Source organism: Henckelia pumila, chromosome 3 (assembly GCF_033568475.1).
Source record: "Henckelia pumila isolate YLH828 chromosome 3, ASM3356847v2, whole genome shotgun sequence".
Lineage (NCBI taxonomy): Eukaryota > Viridiplantae > Streptophyta > Magnoliopsida > Lamiales > Gesneriaceae > Henckelia > Henckelia pumila.
In genome coordinates, this window is record NC_133122.1 from 118,524,818 (window position 1) to 118,538,431 (window position 13,614).

The following is a 13,614-nucleotide window of genomic DNA, read 5'->3' on the forward strand; positions in this document are numbered from 1 at the left end:
GAAATTAGAAAATTGCAAAAAAATATTTTTATTTTTTTTATCTCGCTCGATCGACCATCTTTAACCGATCGATCGAGAAATTCTCTGTTTTGTCAAATTTTTTTGTTGCTTTAAGCTCGCTTGATCGGTCAAACTTTACCGATCGAGCGAGAATTTCTCTGCCTCGATTTTTTTAAATCATTTGTAGCTCGCTCGATCGGCCACCTTTAACTGATCGAGCGAGACCCTTGTATCGCAAATTATATCGTGATACCCCTTCTTCACCCTCTCATTCTCTCTTCCCTCTTTTATAAATCCCTAAATCCCAAAACACTTACCCTCTCAATTTCTCTAAATTCTATTCATCTTACATCGCAGGAACGAATCGGCCATCATATCCACTTCATCTCCGGTCATCTCTTCCGTCTAGAAGACTCACTCGCCGGCCGCCATATCTCTCTCGTGTGCCTCCATCGCTCCTGACTTGTCGGCCACCATCTCTATTATATTTGGAATATGTATTCTACCTTCTTGGCTTGGAAGCTCCTGCACATCACTCTCTCTCCGGCCGATTTCTCTGCTACGCCGCCGGCTCTCGTGTTCTCCGATCACTCCGAGCTCACCGATATTTGCTACGTTTCTACTTTTGATTTATTATGGGGCCTAAAAGAGTCCGACTCACCGGCGAGACTTCTAACCCGCACTCCGCGGCCGCTGCTTCTTCTCAAAACCTCACCGGCAAATTTGTTAGACAAGCGGCCTGTGATCAATACGATCACGCAAAGGTAAACCGTTCTCCTATTCCCGAACACGGCTTTGAACTTGATTACTCTAATCTCGAGATTTATCATGTGATTGTTCAACGTGGTTGGGAAGTATTTTTTAAACAAACTCCAACCGCTATCGTCCCTATTGTGCGTGAATTTTACTCAAATTCTGCGGAGAGGGCTGATGGGAAAGCGTTTTTCTAAGGGAAACTCATCTCTTTTGAACCAAACGAATTGAATTCTTTGCTTGAAACTCCGGATGTCGATGATACCCTGTATCAAAGCCTTAAACTCGACCCGGATTTTGATGAGATAATCGGCCAACTGGCCTATGTTGGAGCTTTGTGGCTTGATCCTGTCTCTTCCATGATTTTTAAGGAGCGCTACTTGCAATTGATTCCGGCCACTTGGTATATCTTTTTGACTAAACTCTTGATGCCGAACTTGCACACTAGCGATGTTAATCTTGAGCGTGCCTTACTTCTTTACGCTCTCGATATGGGTTGGCCGATAAATGTGGGACGCGTGATTCACAGCGAGATCCGACGGTCAATTAATTCCACCGCCTTGGGTCTCTACTTCCCGATTATTATTACAGCATTGTGTGTCCGTTCCGGTGTTCCCACTTGCTCTATTGAAGAATGGTTGCAGCCCATGCGCCCTGTGGATAAAGCTACAATTGATGTCAAGAAAGCCTACAGGGTCAAGCACTTTGTGGAGGATGGGAGATTCATTATTCATCAGAAGCCCCCTAGGACACCTCCTCCTTATCGTCGCGCTCAAGCTGATTTCATCCGCGAGCTCACCGCCTTTGCTCATCACCAGAATGAATTCAATTCTGTGGCCGCACATAGCTCTCATGATGTGGATGCTCTCATTTGTGGTATATCTATGCATCTCGGCATTGATCCAGCTTTTGTCCCTGCTCCTCTACCATACCCACCGTCTTTCCAGTTTCAGTACGCCAGTCCTGTTCCATCTCCTGAGGTCAAAGAGGAGGACGACGCCAACCAGTAAATTAGAGGAGTTTTGTTTGTTGTATTGCATTGTCATTTCTTTCTTTGTTTGTGTTATGTGTTTTGCAGCATTGAGGGCAATGCTTCATTTAAGTGTGTGTGTGGGGGGGGGGGGGGTGCATTCATGATGTTGCATTTGTTTTTGTTGAGTAGTTGCATTTAGTTCGTGTAATGTTGTGTCGTTGTTTCGTGTTTGTTCGAATGCATGAGTTGAGGATGAAATTATTGCCTATGATGAGGAAGTTGAGAAAAAAATGATTTTTTTGTGAAATTTTTTACTCTTGATTAGATATGAGAAACCGTAGGTTGATTAATGAATATTTCAAGCACGCATGTTTACCAATGAATTGTAGTGATATATTAGATACTGTGAATGTCTGTTGGACCATTTCACGATACTAGGTGTCGGTGGAAATTGATAGTTCTTGAGTTTTGATGATCTCTTTGTAAGAGTGGGTGCCCAGTGAGCCAACTGTGTGGCTATGGGCTTTGATGACTCTTTGTATAAACAATCTTTTGTTTAATATTATTTACACTTTTATGGCAATGACTTTATATTACTTCATATTGTTATATTGTGATATACTATTGTTGTTTTGATAAAGACCTTGAATATACTATAGTGTATGTAAGATGTGGTAGAACATGGAGATATCTATTATGAAATACATCTTATAGTCACTGTATATTCTAAAAACCGTTCCTAGTCGATTGAGCCGTCCGATAATAAGGATAAGGATCGCTCGAGTTTGAGACTAGCATTTGCGATGCGGAGTACCACGTTTCATTGGTAGGGAACATGGAGATGTTCGAAGCATGCAAATGGATATTCATAGGATGAATAATCGAACTACCCTATCCGGACTTTCCAAGTGGTTATCACTTATCGAGTGGATAAAGTCCGCGGTTTTGGTTGTACACCATTAGTCCTTACGACTTGAAACATCATGGAGACTCTATATGCTAGTGCTGTGCTTTGACTCGTTTACCGACTCTATGGGGGTCATCAGGTGTCGAGATTGGGTACAGTTACGACACATATAGGAGTCAATGCATTGTTGTCAAGGATTCACCACATACTTGCGAGTGTGGATATCCTATGCGATCTGAGGAGATATTAGTGTGACAAATCTCTGGCCAGAGTACTTGATGTGATTTAAGAAATGGTTTCTTAGTAGCACATGCGATGTCACTAATTTGATCTTCAAGATGCATTGCATAGTTATCGAATCTTGAGCGACTCTCGATATACCAATGGTTGTTGATTCGATCGGGATATATGGATGAAGGGACCGTACTGTACGCTAACCAAAATCTACTGGTTCTTGTAGGCACTATCAGTGATACCTAGGGAATCATGGGGCGATGTTGCTAGGCGCTTTACCATGATTCGTTGGGCAAGTCGGAAATTGTTGTTCCGAGTCACAAGGAGTTGTGAGCCCACGGCTAGCTGTATCCCTGAACCATTGAGGGTCACACAGTGTAATGGAGTTTTAATCCCCGTTGAGATAGTTAAATTTAAAGAGTTAAATTTAATGAATAAAGAAGCTGGACTTCTTAAATAAGAGTAAGGGAGTAGGATTTCCTAAAATGACATAGGGATGGACATTTTTGGAAACCACTGAATTCGGATTCAGGAAAATTTATCTTGACTTTAAAATGTGCAGAAATGGTTTCTGTGCACATTGGTGAAATCGGTTCATCAATCGGAGTCACGATGAATTTTATATTAATTTCTGAACGTGTGGGCTTTGCTTGTCGGGCCTCAACTTATGACTAATGGGCCCTAAGCTGTTAGTGGCCTGCATTATAAATAAGTTATTGCAGTACAGAAATTAGAGACAACAGGTCATTATTTTGAGAGCAAAATTTCGAACCCTAGCTTCTCTCATAATTAAATCGGCCGAACCCTCCTTGCTCTGTCAGAGAAATTCCGGTCTGTGATTTTTGAATTGCAGCCAGGAATAACGAATCAGATTCGTTTAATCTCTTCGCAGAAAACTTCTGATAGATTTTCTAGTGCAATCTATCAGAGGGATTTAAACCCCATTCGTGGACCTGATTGAAGGAGTTCATCAGTTCCTGGGAGATACAAGAAGCGCAGAGAAATCTGTGTGGTGTCCATTAATCTCGATTCGAGATTGAAGGTAAAATTTAATAATAGTTATTTAATTTTACACACACAAATAATTTAATCGTTAAACGGTTGATACCCACACTATGGAATTGTTCCATAATAAAATTTTTAAACTTCCGCTGCACCGGGTATCAATCGTGATTGATCTGAGAGCACTGTTTTCCAACAGTCTTGGATGTGACATATACGATCTTGGGCGCACCTTTAAAATCCTTTATGAAATTTTTATGAAAATCCATTTAACTCCATCTGGGTTGCGAGCAAGAAGATTGAAATTCTAATCGTCTTGTTTGTGGCTAAGTCTGCAGATAAAATGGGGTTGACATTTTGAAAAGTTTTAAACAACAATTCTATCTGGGCTTGGAATGTGAATGAAATTCTATTCACTATTTCATAGCTAAGTTTGCGGATTTAATGGGATTGTAGTTCCACCCGAGCTATAGACGAGGAGATTGAAATTTGAATCCTATCTAGTTATAGCTAAGTATGCGGGTAATTATTGGGACTTATAAAATTTTCGGGTGCAAAATCCGACGGTGCGTAATCATATATCAAGAGAGTTGTGTTGTGTTGAGGGATTGTTAAGAGGATGGTTCTTAATTGTGAAGCTTACACTGAATTGTTATAGGTCGGCGAACAGTCTTGAAACTTTGTCTTTTGAAGTTGCATGTAGCTGGGGTAACATGTCACACACACACGTTCACATTCGACTGAAGGTGTATCATAGATAATAGAGAGTATGTATGAACTTGTTTTTGTGTGGAAAAACTTCTCTAAGGCTATGTTATACATGAGTCGTCCTTGCTTATGTGTTTTTTATGTTTTCATTTTGTTTTTGCATGACTTGCTCGAGGGCGAGCAAGAATTTAGTGTGGGGGAATTTGATAGTAGTGTTTGTGTTTCATATTTTGATATCATTCTGTTGTTGGTTTGCATTTATTTATGTGTTTCAATTACGTATTTTTCATCGCTCGATCCGTTGAAGTTTACCGATCGAGCAAGGGAGATTAAGCAAGGAAGATTTTTGAGACAGAGATTTGGCCGCTCGATCCTTCAAACTTTACCAATCGAGCGGCCGTAAGAAGAAAAGCGGACAAGTTGGACAGAGAATTTTTCGCTCGATCCGTCAAAGTTTATTTTTGGAAACTCTTTTATTTAGGACTCTAGTTTATTATTAGGTTATTATTCCATTTTGTTGGATTATTATGAGGCTTGGAACGTATAGAACACGAATTATTCCTTGGCGGCTAGGTTTTTATTCATCTCTTCTAAAGATTTCTTCTCTTCTTTCGATTTTTCTTTCGTTTTTCATGAATCGTTGTGGCTAGTTTCTAGAACTTGGTTGAGGAAGACAAGCCTTTGATTTTGTTTATTTGTGAGATTTGAATTTCCAGTGTTTAATTATTATTGAGTATCAAAAGTTGTTCTGATTTATTTCATGCTCGTATGTGAGATTTTTGGATTGATCGCCCTAGGATTTCGTTATACAATCTACTACTAACTTAGAATTCAAATCCGTAATTGTTTTTATCAACTAATTTGCGAAGCAACTACAATTGATATTTTCCGCTTGTGAATTTATTAAATTGTAGGAACATCTCTTGACTAGATTAAATACATCCGCTTGTGTATGTGTTGTCTAGATTCGTCAGTTTCACTAGTTTGCGTGCTATCGTGGATTTAAATCTAATCGCTTGTATTGGGTGAATTCATTGGTAAGGGTTAATTTAGAACGCTTGTGTCTAGTTAACTAAGATTAAGTTGAAATAGAAATTTAATTTTCAATGATGAATATTTGATAGAATTAATTATTTTTAGAGAATTGATGATCGAATGAATGATTTCAAGGGTGTAGTCGACCGATATCAAGGCTTGTTAATCTATTGATTTCTCATTTTATTAATATTGCATGATAGTGATAATATTTATTTTTAACTGCTGTTACTTTTTAGTAGTTAATTCGAAACTAAAACCCCCCTTTTTATTTTATTTTAGAACACAATAAATTTCACTTTCCTCATGGGAATGATCCCTACTCTCACTATTGCATATTTTGTTTATTTGATTTGAGTTGGGTAATTTGGGCGTGACACGACTTAGCGCTACCATTGATATCTGGGTCGTGGTGGACCGACTCACCAAATCCTCACATTTCATTCCTTATAACCGGGACTATAGTTTTGATTGGATGTCACGTTTGTACATCCAGGATGTTTTTTGATTGCACGGAGTGCCTATGAGCTTAGTTAACGATCGAGACCCCAAGGTTACTTCCAGATTCTGGGGGAGTCTTCAGCACGCTATGGGTACTACTCTCAGTTTGAGTATTGAATAACACCCAGAGACTGACGGGCAGTCAGAGCGCGGTCAGGCTAACATCAATTGAAAGTCAGGGCAGAGGATATTCCAAAAACATCCTTCATGACAAGGTATGGGCATTATGAGTTCATGATGATGCCTTTCGGATTAACCAATGCACCGAAAGCATTCATGGACCTCATGAATAGATTATTCAAGACATTCCTCGACAAGTTTGTGGTGGTGTTTATTGATGACATCCTCGTATATTCACCAAGTGAAGAGGACCACAAAGAACATCTCCGGCTCACTTTTCAGACACTGAGAGAGAAAGAACTCTATGCCAAATTCAAGAAGTGTGAATTTTGGCTAAAGAGCATCATCTTCTTGGGTCATATAATATCCAAAGACAGAGTATCTATGGATCCCAAGAAAGTGAAAGCAGTTATGGATTGGCCTAGACCAAAAACGGTAACTTAAGTTCGAAGCTTTATAGGTTTGGCTGGCTATTATCAAAAATTTGTGGAAGGTTTTTCCTCAATAGCTATACCTCTCACCAAACTGACACAAAAAAAACTATAATTTCAACAGGGATGAAACGTGTGAAAATAGCTTCAAAATTTTGAAGAAAAAGCTGGCATCTACACCAGTATTGATACTACCGACTGAAAGCAAGGATTTTACCAGTTATAGCGATGCGTAAAAGGGAGGATTGGGATGCGTACTCATGCAAGATGGAAGGGTAATTGCTTATGCTTCAAGACAACTAAACGAACTAGTCGCATTGGTCTTTTCCCTAAAGATTTGGAGGCACTACCTCTACGGTGCAAAGTGTGAAATATTTACTGATCACCAAAGTCTCAGGTACTTGTTACTCAAAAAGAGTTGAATATGAGACAGAGAAGGTGGATTAAGCTATTGAAAGATTAAGATATGACGATAAGCTACCAACCTGTAAAAACAAACAAGCTAGCTGATGCTCTAAGTCGGAAGAACATGGGTAAGGTAATCCTAGCTTCACTCTCAGCACAACCAAGTTTTCAAGAAACGGTCAAGCTAAATAAAAACCGAGATCTTTCTCTGTTGAAACTCAAGGAGCAATTCAAAGAAGGAAAGACACCGAATCTTGAAATAGATCAAAATGGAGTCATGTGGATGAAAGGACGATTGTGTGTACCCGACATTGACAATCTTCGTCAGCAAGTGATGACTGAAGCCCACAAATCAGAATTTCCAATCCATCCCGGAAGTACCAAAATGTATAAGGATTTGAAAGGAAGTTTTTGGTGGAATGGAATGAAAAAAGATGTCGCAGATTTTGTATCTAGGTGTCAGGTGGGCCAGAAAGTCAAAGTTGAACATCAACGACCTGGAGGGTTACTTCAACCTTTGAAAATCCCAGAATGGAAGTGGGAACACATTTTCATGGATTTTGTTGTCGGCTTACCCAAGTCAAGACAGAGTCATGACGGAAAATGGGTAATTGTGGACAGGCTTACAAAGACAGCGCACTTCCTACCGGTCTGTAATGCCCCAAATTTATCTTAATTGAGTCTATTTGAGATAACCGGAGATTTTATTATTCGAGGGCCGTTTTGATTTTTAACAGGGACTCTGCAAATTTTGGATTTTTCAGGGACTAAAGTGCAAATTTGAGATTTTATATAATATCTAGTCTTGGTTGACTTGTCTTCACCACTATAGCTTCTTCTCCAACATGCCTCTCTCCTCCATTGTTGAAGAAAACAATTCTTCAAGCTTTTGATCTTCAGTTTCCGGTCAATCCATCCGTTAGAATTTAAAACTGAAGGTAGTTTAGCGATCCCGGCTGCGCGAGCTTCGTTATTTTGTAAGTTTTTCTTCGATCAGATACATTTTATTTTTCGGATGTAGTTGGAATTCGATTCTTTATGGGTATGATGTTCTTGAGTTAGTTCTTATCGTATATTCTCAGTCAGAATTGGAAAAAAACGTCGTTCGGAATTGTTATGATTTTTATTGTGATTTTTGAAAGTTGGATTTTTGAGATTTGATGGGTTTGAGTCTTTATTGATGATTTGATATTGATTTGAGTTGGTATCGATATTATACTGCTGTCTACATTTCTGGTTTGATCAGAATAAAGTCGTTATGCCGCCGGTTTAAGTTTTGTAATTATCGATCGATTGTGTTGTTGTATATTATTCGGTTTGAGTTGTTGAATGATATTAATTCATTTGCATCTCCATACAGATTGGTTGGAAGGCTGATATCTTGGATTTACAGAGTTTGAATCTCGAGAGATTGAAGACGGTAGTGTCTTGTACTTCTTGACTTTTGATTTGTATTCGAATAGCTTTTGAATCGAATCATCTTTTGATTGTTCAGGATTGGAACTGCGATCAAAGAAAGGTATAATACGACTTTGGATGGAAGAGGACGATTAACTTGAATCCGGATTGATTCGAGTGTCTTAGAGGAATCACATACTCGCATGTTTATGTGAATTACTAGAATTATTTGATTGAATGTTTTATGTTCATATGCATTCATATTGAGCCGAACGTTTCGTTTCTTTTGAATTAGACAATCTGAGGATTATAGTCGAGTGGCACTGGTAGGCATTACAGTGGCCGATCAACTTTCTATTGAATGCTCCGGAGTCTGGAGGATTGATGTGTACATCATCCACCTTGAAAGGGGAAGTCAGTGTGATTGTTGTGATATTTCATCCTCGGGATCCCAACTAGATAATCGTGGGATCGATTCACCTTTTGATTATCCGGATTGATAATCTAGACTTTTGAAGTCATGCATTCATTTATTCTTTTTTTGAATATCTGGAAGTTGATGTATTTCATTTGAGATGCCTATTTGATATAGCATGTTTTCTCTTTTACTGAGAACATTATTCTCACCGGATTTATCCGGCTGTTGTCTTGTCTTTATATGTGTGCTTGGCAACAAGCGGGGCAAGACCGAGTTAGAGATCGCATGGCTAGATGGTTGAGTTGATAGAAGTGAGGACTTGGAGTTTTAGAAGTCGAATATGTAATCGAACTTAGATCGTATTCGATTTCTTTATGTATTGTATTGTATTAAATAAGCTAGTCTGAAACATGTTCTACTAGTTTGAGATTGTATAACTCTAGAACTACCTTGTTTCGACTCTTTTGTGTGCTTCTGGATACCTTGTTATTGATAGATGTTAATTGGATCATGTCGGAGTCTTTCCGGGTGTTAGATTATACTTTTGGAGTTGTTTTCAGAGCAGGAACAGTAAAAGCAGCGCGCCCGTGCATCCTGGAAGGATGCGCCCGCGCGGCCTGCACCCCCCGGACAGGGCGCTGTGCGCGCGTGGCTGCACGGCTCCCAGGGCGCCGTGCGCGACCGCACCGCTCAAGGGCGCGGCCGTGCGGCCCCTCCCCTAAAAAATGTTGTTTATCTTTTACGTCTCGATCGTGGATTGCTTGATTTTATTTATACTTAGATGATTAGAATCCGGGTCCTCACATTAAGGTGTATCATAGAGATAAAATTCTTGGACTGAATTAGAGTGAGCGGGGTAGATTGAGTCCGCTTGAACTGATTTCTCGCATGTGTTTGAGTTATTTAATTGTTTTATTAAATATCATGCGAGCATGCTTTATTAATGGAGAATTATTTGAATTACATGATTATGTGATTTAAATTTCTAAAGCATGATTTACTTGAGATATCAATTGCTTGGATTTCTGGATCGAATTCGAATCTCCTCGAGATAGTGGAATTATTCGAGAAAGAGGTATTGAGCACCAAATGGAATTTTGATGAAATTGGATTATCTGTGTCCTAACTCTTGATTATCAGATTATGGGTCCGAAGGATGTTGAATAGGAACCCACCGCCAGTTATTTCTCTGAATGAAAATTCTCCTGCAGTCACTCCTCCGAACGAACAGGCCAGTTTTAATGATCTGAAGAAGAGATTGTTCAGCGCTTCATTATTCTTTTTATTCTTCTGTATTGATGACCTTACGGTGCTTTAAACTTCTTATTGAGATTTGAGGTATATTCTTGTTCAAAAGAATCACTTATTAGCTTGAGCATCGAGACAGCTGAAGACACTCGAGACTCAAGGTCTGATTCTGGATTTTTAACTCGTAGCGATATTATTGATTTGAGAATCTGGCGACTTTTTCTTATGAAGAGTTTTCCGAGAACTTTTCTGATCTGAAAGGTAGTAGTTTTGTCTTCGCAGACTGAACTGATTTGGAGACATAGAAGAAGATTAGATTGTGAGGGAGTTCTGAATCTGTATCTATTCTTTCTGATGGATTTGGATGCAACAACTGATGTTTTTAGCCGAAATATTTGTTCTTATTTTATCTACTATCGACAATTCTTTTGATTGATGTTTGTTGCACTCCTGATTAAAGTCTGGAACAGATAGGAATTCTATCAGAATCCTTTTATTTGAGCCTAACCCGAGTTGATTGAGAAGATCGAGAACGCTTAGGAATCTGATTCGATTTTTCAGAATTTGATGAAAGAGAATCAACCTGGATACAGTCTGAGTTGCAGATGACCGAAAGATGTTGATGATTGTAGGAATCAGATCGGATAGAGGACGATGAAGAATGAGATTCAAAGTATGGATTCTGGTGTTTTGAACTGTCCGCAGTTGATAGATGAGATAGAGAATGACCCGACTATCTATGATACAGTTATCTGTTCGGAATGGAAAGTGGTTCACCTTTCAATGGGTGTTGTTCCAAAACTTTCAATCAGTCTGAGATCGAAATGTCATCTGAGTATGATTAACTGATTGAGGAGATCTGATACTATTTTCCGTACAGTATGAATTTCATACACGACCAGATGGTTGAGTTTTTGTTGGAAAGATTGTCAGATAGTATTGCTTGTCGAAGTCTGTCATGTTAGAGTGAGATTTCTTATTTATTTTGCACCTTGGGCTCAATCTTTTAGAGACTTGGATGTTCGGTTACATCTCAACTCAGCTTTAATCCTCAGAATGACAGACAGCCAGAGCGGGAGATTCAGAATTTAGAGGATATGCCATGAGTGTAGTGCTCTACTTAGCACTAGTTGGCAGAATTCTTGATTCTTGTGGAGATTTCGTACAATGACAACTATCAGATGATGATCTTGATGGCATCTTTCGAAGCTTTGTACGAGAAGAGATAAAATCTCTTTTGTCCCAAGTTGATTTTTTGGTTTCCCTGATTTGGGAGCACTTTTGATTCGAGGTTCGAATGCATAGATGAATAATTATCAGATGAGTTTAGCGACGGCTCAGGACCGATAGACGAATTATTCAATTTCATATGCAGGTATCTGTGTTTTGATCAGGGAGACCGAGTAATTCAGAAGAATCCTTATTTTGGTGACTTTCGTTTGATTAGAGAGTGAGAAATTGTCTCCGAGATTGACCAAATTGTAGGTTATTTTGTAGAAATAGGCATTCTTTCCTTGAGACGTGTGTTTGTTCCGTCTCTTTCTGGTTTTTCTCGACGTGTTTCACGTCTCTTATTGTTGAAATTTCCAGATTTCTTTTGATGTTGAGACCGAATGTGATGAGATGTTACAATTCTTGAGACGACCGTTTCAGAGTGTAGATCGGAATAGAATCCGCTCTTTAACAGACCGGCTCAGTATGTGTTAGTGCAGTTTAGCCGTTACGGATTTGAAGAAGAGATCTGGGAGACAGAATCTGATATGAGACAGAAATTTCCGGACTTATTTATCTGAAGTGAGTCCTTATTCAGTTTCTTGATTCTTTATTCTCTATCTTATGTGTTGATTTTATCTGATTTCGAGGACGAAATCAATTGTAACGCCCAGAATTTATCTTAATTGAGTCTATTTGAGATAACCGGAGATTTTATTATTCGAGGGCTGTTTTGATTTTTATCAGGAACCTTTTTGCAAATTTTGAATTTTTCAGGGACTTAAGTGCAATTTGAGATTTTATATAATATCTAGTCCTGGTTGACTTGTCTTCACCACTCTAGCTTCTTTTCCAACACGCCTCTCTCTTCCATTGTTGAAGAAAACGATTCTTCAAGCTTTTGATCTTCAGTTTCCGGTCGATCCGTCCGTTAGAATTTAAAACTGAAGGCAGTTTAGCAATCCCGGCTGCGAGAGCTTCGTTCTTTCGTAAGTTTTTCTTCGATCAGATACATTTTATTTTTTGGATGTAGTTGGGATTCGATTCTTTAAGGGTATGATGTTCTTGAGTTAGTTCTTATCGTATATTCTCAGTCGGAATTGGAAAAGAATGTCGTTCGGAATTGTTATGATTTTTCTTGTGATTTTTGAAAGTTGGAGTTTTGAGATTTGATGGGTTTGAGTCTTTATTGATGATTTGATATTGATTTGAGTAGGTATCGATATTATACTGCTGTCTGCGTTTCCGGTTTGATCAGAATACAGCCGTTATTCCGCCGGTTTGAGTTTTGTAATTATCGATCGATTGTGTTGTTGTATAGTATTCTATTTGAGTTGTTGAATGATATTAATTCATTTGCATCTCCGTACAGATTGGTTGGAAGGCTGATATCTTGGATTTACAGAGTTTGAATCTCGAGAGATTGAAGACGGTAGTTTATTGTACTTCTTGACTTTTGATTTGTATTCAAATAGCTTTTGAATCGAATCATCTTTTGATTGTTCAGGATTGGAACTGCAATCAAAGAAAGGTATAAGACGACTTTGGATGGAATAGGACGATTAACTTGAATACGCATTGATTCAAGTGTCCTAGAGAAATCACATACTTGCATGTTTATGTGAATTACTTGAATTATTTGATTGAATGTTTTATGTTCATATGCATTCATATTGAGCCGAGCGTTTCGTTCCTTTTGAATTAGACGATCTGAGGATTATAGTCAAGTGGCACTGGTAGGCATTACATAGGCAGATCAACTCTCTATTGAATGCTTCGGAGTCTGGAGGATTGATGTGTACATCATCCATCTCGAAAGGGGAAGTCGGTGTGATTATTGTGATATTTCATCCTCGGGATCCCAACCAGATAATCGTGAAATCGATTCACCTTTTGATTATCCGGATTTATAATCTAGACTTTTGAAGTCATGCATTCATTTATTCTCTTTTTGAAAATATCTGGAAGTTGATGTATTTCATTTGAGATGCCTATTTGATATAGCATGTTATCTCTTTTACTGGGAATATTATTCTCATTGGATTTATCCGGCTGTTGTCTTGTCTTTATATGTGTGCTTGGCAACAGGTGGGTCAGGACCGAGTCAGAGATCGCATGGCTAGATTGTTGAGTTGATAGAAGTGAAGACTTGGAGTTTTAGAAGTCGAATATGTAATCGAACTTAGATCGTATTTGTACACGTTATATATTGTATTGCACTGAATAAGCTAGTCTGAAGCATGTTCTACTAGTTTGAGATTGTATAACT